This window comes from Octopus bimaculoides, chromosome 9, assembly GCF_046866305.1.
Source record: "Octopus bimaculoides isolate indiv1 chromosome 9, ASM4686630v1, whole genome shotgun sequence".
NCBI lineage: Eukaryota > Metazoa > Mollusca > Cephalopoda > Octopoda > Octopodidae > Octopus > Octopus bimaculoides.
This window is the reverse complement of record NC_142936.1, coordinates 85045002-85054363: the sequence shown is the minus strand read 5'-3', so window position 1 is coordinate 85054363 and position 9362 is coordinate 85045002. Positions and strand designations below refer to the sequence as shown.

Below are 9362 nucleotides of genomic sequence, written 5' to 3'. Positions count from 1 at the left end.
TACATGTGTTTGTATATAGTTATTATTGTCCTTTTAGTAAACAAATAAACAAGTAAATTGACACAATACTATAATGTCTGCAAGTTGATGAATACCACCTATTAATCCCTTCTATTTTCTTGTTGCTAGATATGTACACATACATATGTAAATATACATACATAAATATACATGCATACAAATAGACATCTCTTTCCCTCTTTCTCTCTCTCTCTCTCTCTCGCTCTCTCTCTCTCTCTCTCTCTCTCTCTCTCTCTATATATATATATATATATATATATATATATATATATACATACATACAGCGCTATGAAAATAGATGTGGTATTAGTAACGCGAATGCAGTCGTTTACTTTCAAAATCGTGTTAAAAAATAATTGAACTTTTCAACTTTTTTTTTTCCCTTACAAAGAAATATAACATGTAAGTGTCAAAACTAGCAATGCTTATGGAGCGCACAGCAGCAGTGAGGCGGAGAATAGCACTAGTCTAAACATCGGCAATAACATAAACAACCCTCACTACCACCACCACCACCACCACTACCACAACAACAAAAACAACAGAAGGAGGAGGAGGAGTAGCAGCAGGTAACGACAGCAAAAAGAGGAAAAGACAAATGACGTAATGTAATGTGGAAATAGATGAAATGTTAACAGCGACAAAAAAACAATAGAAAAAGCTTGACATCGTCTGAACGCATCAATGACGCCATCAACAAGACAGAAAAACACCATCACCACTCCTCCTCCACCGCCTACTACTACTACTACTACTACTACTACTACTACTACTACTACCACCACCACCACCACCACCACCACCACTACTACTACTACTACAGCTACTACTACTACAACCACCACCACCACCACCACTACTGCTACTACTACTACTACTACTACTACTACTACTACTACTACAGTAACAACAAAGCTACTACAACACTAAGAAATGTAGCTGCATATAAATGGCACTCCGTCGGTTGCGACGACGAGGGTTCATAATGATCCGATCTCCGAAGCAGCCTTTTCGTGAAATCAACGTGCAAGTGGCTGAGCGCTCCACAGACACTCGTACCCTTAACGTTGGTCCCAGGGAGATTCAGTGTGACGCAGAATATGACAAGGCTAGCCCTTATAATTACAGGTACAACTCATTTTTGCCAGCTGAGTAAACTGCCGCAGCGTGAAATAAAGTACGTTGCTTAAGGACACAACGCCCTGCAAGGAATCGAACTCATGACCTTACAACCGTGAGTCGAATAACCTAACCATTAAGCCACGCGCCTTCACTATAGCTTTATATGCAGTGTGTAGTGGAGGATTATTTTTCCAGGGTAGGAACTGAATTGTTAACAGAGAAGGACAGTCAGATAGAAGAGATGAACAAAATGGTAGAACAATAAAAATGCTGCGAAATCTTTTGTCTTGTGAAGTCAGCAAAAATGTCTGAAGAGTGGAGTGGCCATTTGACGCCTCATAAAAAGAAAAACAAACAGAGTGGTTCGATTGAAAGCGAATGAAAACATACTCCATAAATACGCAAATGGCTGACATCATGAATTGATGTTTCAGTAGAGAACAGCGGACATGATCAATTGATGTTTCAAGACTTTTACATAGATTCGGCCATTATCAAACGAAAGAGAATATTTCATGGTACTTTTCGGTAATGAAATTGTGAATTTTATTGTGTGAGAGATTAACAATTATTATTGTTTTTATGCGTTTATATATTTGTTTCACAGGATTCCTGATGTGAAATCGAGTGTTGAAACAAGTATTGTTACATTTCGAGATGGTCATATTTTTTTTGCCAAATAAACACACGCACACTATATAATTCATTCTTCACTTCAGTTTTATTACTGCTCTTAATTTTGTGTCCTTTATCTTAAATCTTTTGACACGCATCCTGTGACCTCTTCAGCTACTCTCCAATGAAAATAAGTATAAAGAAAAAGGGTTACTGTTTTTTGCCCGTTTGGCAAGTGCACTCATGTAACCCTTTCAAACCGATTAGGGGTCGATAAATTAACTACCAGTTGCGTACTGAGATCGATCTAATCGACTGCGTCCCCCCTCCTCAAAAATTTCGTCTATTGTATTATGTCTTTAACCCTCACTTCGTCGTTATATAATTTGTTCTTCCTCTACGTATTGCAAAACTCCGTGTTCTTTAAAGACTATTCTTCGCATGTCTGTGAGTCCTCGTGGCAAACAGAGAAAGAGTTGTCGTTGATGCACATTTGAGCGACAAAAAACAAACCTGCATTGCTTCCGGCTCTTTACATTCTCAGTTCAAATCTCGTCTATGTTAACTTTGTCTGTCATACTTTTAAGATCGTTAAAATGAAATGTCCTTTTCTACTCTAGGCACAAGGCTCGAAATTTTGGGGGAAGAGGCCAGTCGATTAGATCGACCCCAGTACGCAACTGGTACTTAATTTATCGACCCCGAAAGGATGAAAGGCAAAGTCGACCTTGGCGGAATTTGAACTCAGAACTTAAAGATAGACGAAATGCCGATTTCTTTATTAGACATAAATCCCTAAACATAGATGGGGACACCACAAGGACAGACAAGACTACAGTGGGGACACAAAGCATAAAACGAATGTAAGTGAAATGAAAGTTATATAAAAATGAAAATGGACGCATAGGCCCCATTCCCATGCAGTACCATTTGAATAATTATATGTACTATTTACAATTGTTCTTTTTTTTCCTTTAATTTCATATTTTTTTTGTCTTTAGTAGAACTTCATTAGTGGTTCGATATCTCTTAAATCCACCACTGGTGGCAACTCTTTGAATTCCACCTCCACTCCAGGCGGGTCAGAGTTATCTCCACACATCTCTTTCAGTTTTCTGTAGTTTTCCTCTTCTATCAATATTGCCTTCATATCCCCCGCGTAGACGTATGAAGGCACCTTCACTCTTACTATTGAATGAAACTTGATTATATTTTTCTCTGTTTCAACATTTTTTGGGTACGTCACATAGTACCATACTCCATCTCCTCCTCGTATCTTCTTTCCTTTCTCTCAGACTTTTGGTTCTCTCTTTTCTTCCCCCATAAATAGTCTCTCCATCTCACCCTCATACAGTTGGGTTTTCGACACTTTCTCCACTGGTAACTCCACTTTATTTTTACTTTCTTTTTCCTTCCTACTGCCCTCCTTCACAATTTCTTTTCTCACTTCTTCTCTCTTCTTTTTCTGCTTCTCTAGCAGAGAACTCATTCCTCCGCTCCTCCTTTTCTTTTTAACCATAGTGAATCCATTCTCCGTTTCTTTTTCTGTCGCCTTGTCCTGTACTACCTGATCCACACTCTCCTGTCTCTCCTCCTGTTCTGTTTGTGGCTTTCTTTGGGTGCACCATGCCCTCATGTGGCCCCTTTCTCCACATGAGAAACACACTGGCGGCCTACCCTCCACAATAACTCTCAGCTTCACATCTTCCGGCAGCACAATCTCATCCACCACACGATTCAAGTCCTCCGTTGTTGCCTGAATCGTTAGTTCGATCCCACATCCCCAGTAGTTCACCTTCTGGGTCCTTGTAGCCTTCAGAAACTTCCCGTCTTTCATATTATGCGTTATGGCTGTCATCAGCCATTCTTCCTTTAATTAGGGTGGCACCCTACCAACTCGCACTTTGGCCACACGTTTGCCGCAGTACGAAGGCAAGAGCACCCATTCTTCTGACCTTATTGCCTCTGTGGAATGTTTTATTGCTTCCTCCTCCGTTGTGAAGCGCACCTCTACAGTGGCGTATCTCCTCCCTTTCCTAACGTATGTTGTAACTCTTTTTAATTCCTTGATACATTTCTCTATGGCTTCTATCGGCGCAATCTCTATTCTCCTCGTGGCTGTCTTCATGGTTTTAAATGTTACCGTTCCTTTTAACACGTTGGCCGATAACTCTTCCGGTGGCGTTAGCTTCAGTATGTTACCTTCCTTAGTGATTAATCTTTCACTCTCCTTCATCTTTCTGGGCTCCAATTTTATTTCTCGGACCTCCAACTCTTGCACGTCTACTCCTTTGCTCGTTGCGGCCACATAACTGGGGCCTGCCTCCGGCGCCTTCTCCATTTTCCACACAATGGGAAACAAAACAACAATTAACGAATCAACAAGGGCAACAGTTAAACAACGATAGCAACAATTCAATAAACAGTTCAACATAAACTCGCGTATTAACTTCACAGCTAAGCATTTTGCCCGGCATGCAAACATTTCTTATTTCATTATTGCCCACAAGGGGCTACACACAGAGGGGCCAAACAACGACAGATAAACAGATTAAGTCGATTAGATCGACCCCAGTGTGTAACTGGTACTTATTTAATCGACCCCAGTGTGTAACTGGTACTTATTTAATCGACTCCAGTGTGTAACTGGTACTTATTTAATCGACCCCGAAAGGGTGAAAGGCAAAGTCGACCTCGGCGGAATTTGAACTCAGACGAAATATCGTTAAGCATTTCGCCCGACGTGCTAACGTTTCTGCCAGCTCGCCGCCTTCCCGATAAAATAAAATACCAGTCGAGTAATGGAGCCGATATATTCGTATAACCTACTCTCCCCATTGCGCCTAAATGAGAAAAAAAAATTACATTGTTATTCTTTGTGGTGGTGGTAGTGTTGGTCCTGCTGATGTTGATATCGGTAGTGGTGTGAGGAGAAAGGCTCTCGAAATCTAAAGGCTTGATTTTACCCGGTGTAAAGGAAAGATAAGTTTTGCATTATTTTCCAAAGGACTCCCAGATAATGTGGCTCTGAAACATTTAACACCAGACTTCAAACGTTAGTATTTCTTAAAATATTTTCTTTATTCTTATTCTTGTCTACTTTCTAATTTTTTTTTTTTTTTGTAAATCTAAGCTGTCTCAGTAAAATAACTTGACACTCCCCCCCAAAAAAACGTGAACAGAACGTTACTGTTCAGAAATGGAAGTGGGGAATAAGGGAACACAGATTGTACAGATAATGAAAAACATATATAAAGAGTGAGGAACTCTATGGTAGAAGACAGTGGCGTGGTACCAAACGTTAAAGCCAACAATAACAAGAGAAACAACAACAATACTAACATGAACACGCACATACACACACACACACACACACACACATTGTTTACCAAGCACAAATATTGATTTTTAGATTTTGGCTCAAGGTCAATAATTTCGGAGAGGGGGGAAATCACTTTCATTGTCCCCAGAAAAAGACTTCCGCCCGTGTACTCTCCACCACCGCCATTTTCTCCCAAATTTGTTTATTTAAAAAATTTTTTTTTTGCCAAAAATCTCCGTTTTCAGTTATGGAGGTTCGAGAAAATTGCAAAAAATTGGCATTGTGAAATTTTTTTCCCACAACTTCTTCAATATTGACTTTTTTCCCCCAACACTAACCGTAAAACCCTAACCGTAAGTACAGAAATGTTTTGAAATTTTTGTCCGAATCATAATGTCCGTATTTTTCCGCATATTTAAAAAAAGAAAAATTCTTTTAAAAAAATGTTATGAAGATTTTTGCAATTTTTTTTTTCAGAATCATAATCTCCATATTTTTCAGCATATTTTGAAAAAAAAAATTCTGAAAAAAGTTTAAAATGAAGGAAATGGGGGTGTGGGTGGTAATTTAGAAATGTCGATTTTTGCCAATTTTTGTTTTCAGATTCGTATTCTCCGTAGCCGAAAAGGTTGTGTTGTTTCAAAAAAAAAAAAAAAAATTAAAGAAAATGGTGGTTGGGGGAGGGGGGCGAAGTCTTGCCGTCCCCAGTGTTCAATTAGTACTTATTTTATCGACTCCAAAAGGATGACAGGCAAAGTCGACCCCAGTGGCATTATGAACTCTGAACGAAAATTCGAGCATTTTTCCCGCCGTGGTAACACCTCTGTCAGTTCCCAGCCTTATACCTAGCAAAAAGAAAAACAAAGATATTAAACTGAATCTTTTTGGGGGTGGTATGTTAATTACATTGACCTCTGTGTTTCACTTTTATTTTATTTTATCACTCAGAAAGGTAAAGGTCATCTCGGCGGGATTTGAACTCGGATCTTAATGAGCCAGAAGAAAACGCCACTGAGCATTATTGTCTGGCTTGCTAACGATTCTGCCAGATCGCCGTCTATTTAAGCGATTTTAATGAGAAGAAGAAAACGTACGAGTTTGATCTTTGGACTTGTAACAGAAGTAGTCTTAATAGATGAGAGAAAGTTGCAATATGTTCATTAAAAACGAAGACATATTTTACCATGTCAAATATGATAGATGAATGGTGACTCGAAAAGTTGTCGATTTGAACTCTCCTTCCATTTAATGTCTAATTTGTGATTTAAAGACTTTTGAAGTGACAGCATGGATTTATTCATTTTTGCTTTATTTATCTTCCATTTAATACCATTCCTTTTCTTCTTCTTTCGCTTTTTCTTCTTTTGTTTCTTCTTCTTTCGCTTCTTTTTCTTTCGCTTCTTCTTCTTTCGCTGAGGAATGAGGGAGACAGACATAAAGTGTTGGTGCTTACATTATAATGAAATGATAAAAGAAAAATGAGTAAGCCCTGTAAAAGAATTCTGAATATTTTCCCACCAACCAGACCTTTCGCGATATCAGGAACTTTTCAGCAGCCCTCGTATATGTATTCAGTGGCCCACAAAAGTTTACAACACACAAAGATCCAAGTTTACATATATAGAATTAACGCAGGTTAATGAAATTTCCACCATTTATGAAATTTTTGGAATAAATTCCATGCAACGATCAGAATTACATAATGAACAGAAACAATTTTATATGGAAAAAAGTTGAATTTCAAAACGCAAAAGTTTAAAACATTTATACAACCGAACCCTTGCGCAACCCTTGCTTTCAGGTGCTTTGAATAGTCTCCTAAATACTTTTTACATGTGGTGGGGCTTATTTTCCCCCATTTTTCTACACAAATTCTTTTCAATTCGTGTAAGTAACGCGGGTTTCTTTTTTCAATTCTGAGTTTCAATTCTTTCCACAAATTTTCGATTAGATTAAGGTTTGAAGATTGACTTGGCCATTCCAGAACATTAATCCCATTTGTTTTCGACCAATTCTTGGTCAGCTTTGCTGTATGTTTTGAATCGTTATCCTATTGTTTAAGGAGAAAGTGCTATGTATTAAACATCTCTCTAAAATGCCTCTATATTTTTCGCCATCTATTGTTCCTTCGATTACTTCCATTCTTCGAACACTTGATGAGCAAAAACAAGCCCATACCATTACTGACTCACCTCCGTTCTTTCTCCAAACCTTGCTGATCGAATTTCTGCCGAAAATCTCAATCTTAGTTTCAGCAGACCCATCTACGTTTTCCCAATATGTTGTCGGTTCACTTAGATGCTTTTTTTTTTTTTTTTTTTTTTTTTTTGTGAAGGCCAAACGAACTTCAACGTGACGTTCCTTAAGCAATGGGGTCTTTCTGGAGAACGAGAAAAGAGATCAGAATTACGAAGAGATCTGCGAACTGATCCTTGCTCACATGCTTCCAGATCTTCCTGTAGCTGCTTGAGTGTAGTTTGTGGTCTATTACTAGCTGTTCTTGCAAGTTTTCTTGCTGTACGCTTTGCTAACTTAGGCGGGCTACCGGAGCAGATTGGAGGGAAAATGAAATTGAGATTTCCAGTAACCTATTATCGTACTGACTGAACTCGGGTACATTAAGCTGTACAGAGATATTTTTGTACCAATTGCCATTCTTATGAAGGTCACGGAGATCTTGACTAATTTGCTTATTTTTACCAATGATGATGATATTCACTTTACGGTGATATTGTCAGAACTGATGCAATGGCTATAAATGCTCACAAAGAAACTTCCCGAATCTTCTAGAACACTAGATGTTCTGGAAACAAAAAAAAATGCAAAATATTTTTATTCAAAATATCTGGAAAATTATTCAATTGAGTTAAATGTGTTGTCAACTTCTGCGTTTTAAATTTCAACTTTTTTCCATAAAAAAATTTTTCCGTTCATTATTATGTAATTTTGATTGTTGCATTAAATATATTACAAAAACTTCATGAATGGCGGAAATTTCATTAACCTGCGTTAACTCAATGTATGTAAACTTGGATATTTTACTGTGTAGTAAACTTTTGCAGTCACTGTATGTATGTAATGTATGTATATATATATATATATATATATGCACACGCAAAAACGAGAACTCTCTCTATCTGTCTTTCTATATATATATATATATATATATATATATATATATATATATACACACACACATGTATACATACATATGCATACAGATATACATACATATACATGTACATACGCATATACATATACATACGTATATATACATACATATAGATACATATCTACACACACACACATATATATATTGACAGTTAAACTCGAAGTCGATAAAGCTTGAAATAATATCATGATAGCGTGTAAATATTGGTTTAAAAAGTCTGTGGTAGATCGTCTGTCATGACTACAAAAGATGTGAGTTCGAGTTCCACGGGCAGTCTACGTCCTTTTTTATCCGAAAGGGGTTTTAATCCAGTATTTAAACACTATCATTTATAACTTTATCTTCGAGTTCAACCGCTGTGAACAAATTATTTCACGTTCTCTAAAAGTTTCTCATCTGAGTAAATACTTTCTGGGAAACAATTCCACTTGTTTTTTTTTTTTTTTTTTTATAAAAACAGACATCTATTATTTCATTTTCCTATATGATAATATAATTGAACAGTCTTCCGTCTCTTCTCAAAGTAGAAATACTAATTTGTGAAAATATTAATCAACATATACCCTTATTAAACGAACATAAGTGACATAAGACGAGGAAACTGTAAGTTGCGCCCATTGTCTTAGAAATGTCATAAGTGACAGGACTATGTAAAATTAATCCCATCTGGATCTATCACACATGGTCTGAATGTGCATTGAAAACAAAACCTGCTTTAAATTTCGATAAGCTAAACGATTGTGAGGCGATCTTTCGATACCAGTACGAAATATCGCCGATTGTGAAAACCGGTCCCGCCAAGTAAAATATGGTTTTCGTTTACTACAGAATCTTTTCTTGGCTACATGCACCACGGACGGACTTTCGGAATGGTTGTCCCCATATAAATTGGAATTCCTCGATTTTGGTAGATATTTCCATCTTTTATTTACTTATTTTTTCGTATAACACATTTTAAAAACCATTTTTTTCCTCTTTAAATCCGTATTTAAAACGTTTGCCCGTAGCTTCATCTTTGCTTTGGAACCACAACCACCATTAAAATGTTAATTTTTGTTTTTCGTTATTTCTCATTTTATTGTGTTTTACATTTTGAAACACTTGTAATTC

General features: G+C 37.2%; 1 long non-coding RNA gene across 3 annotated transcripts; it reads left to right on the top strand.

Annotated features, from left to right (window-relative positions):
- The first annotated feature begins 4127 nt into the window (after window positions 1-4127).
- Window positions 4128-8056, top strand: LOC149134234 (uncharacterized). Of its 3 annotated transcripts, none has more exons than XR_016243235.1 (2): window positions 4128-4813; window positions 7416-8056. It is a non-coding gene; the product is annotated as an uncharacterized LOC149134234 (long non-coding RNA). The 3 variants fall into 3 exon arrangements; XR_016243236.1 differs by lacking the exon at window positions 7416-8056 and adding an exon at window positions 5326-6936; XR_016243237.1 differs by lacking the exon at window positions 4128-4813 and adding an exon at window positions 4840-6967.
- The last annotated feature ends 1306 nt before the right edge of the window (window positions 8057-9362 follow it).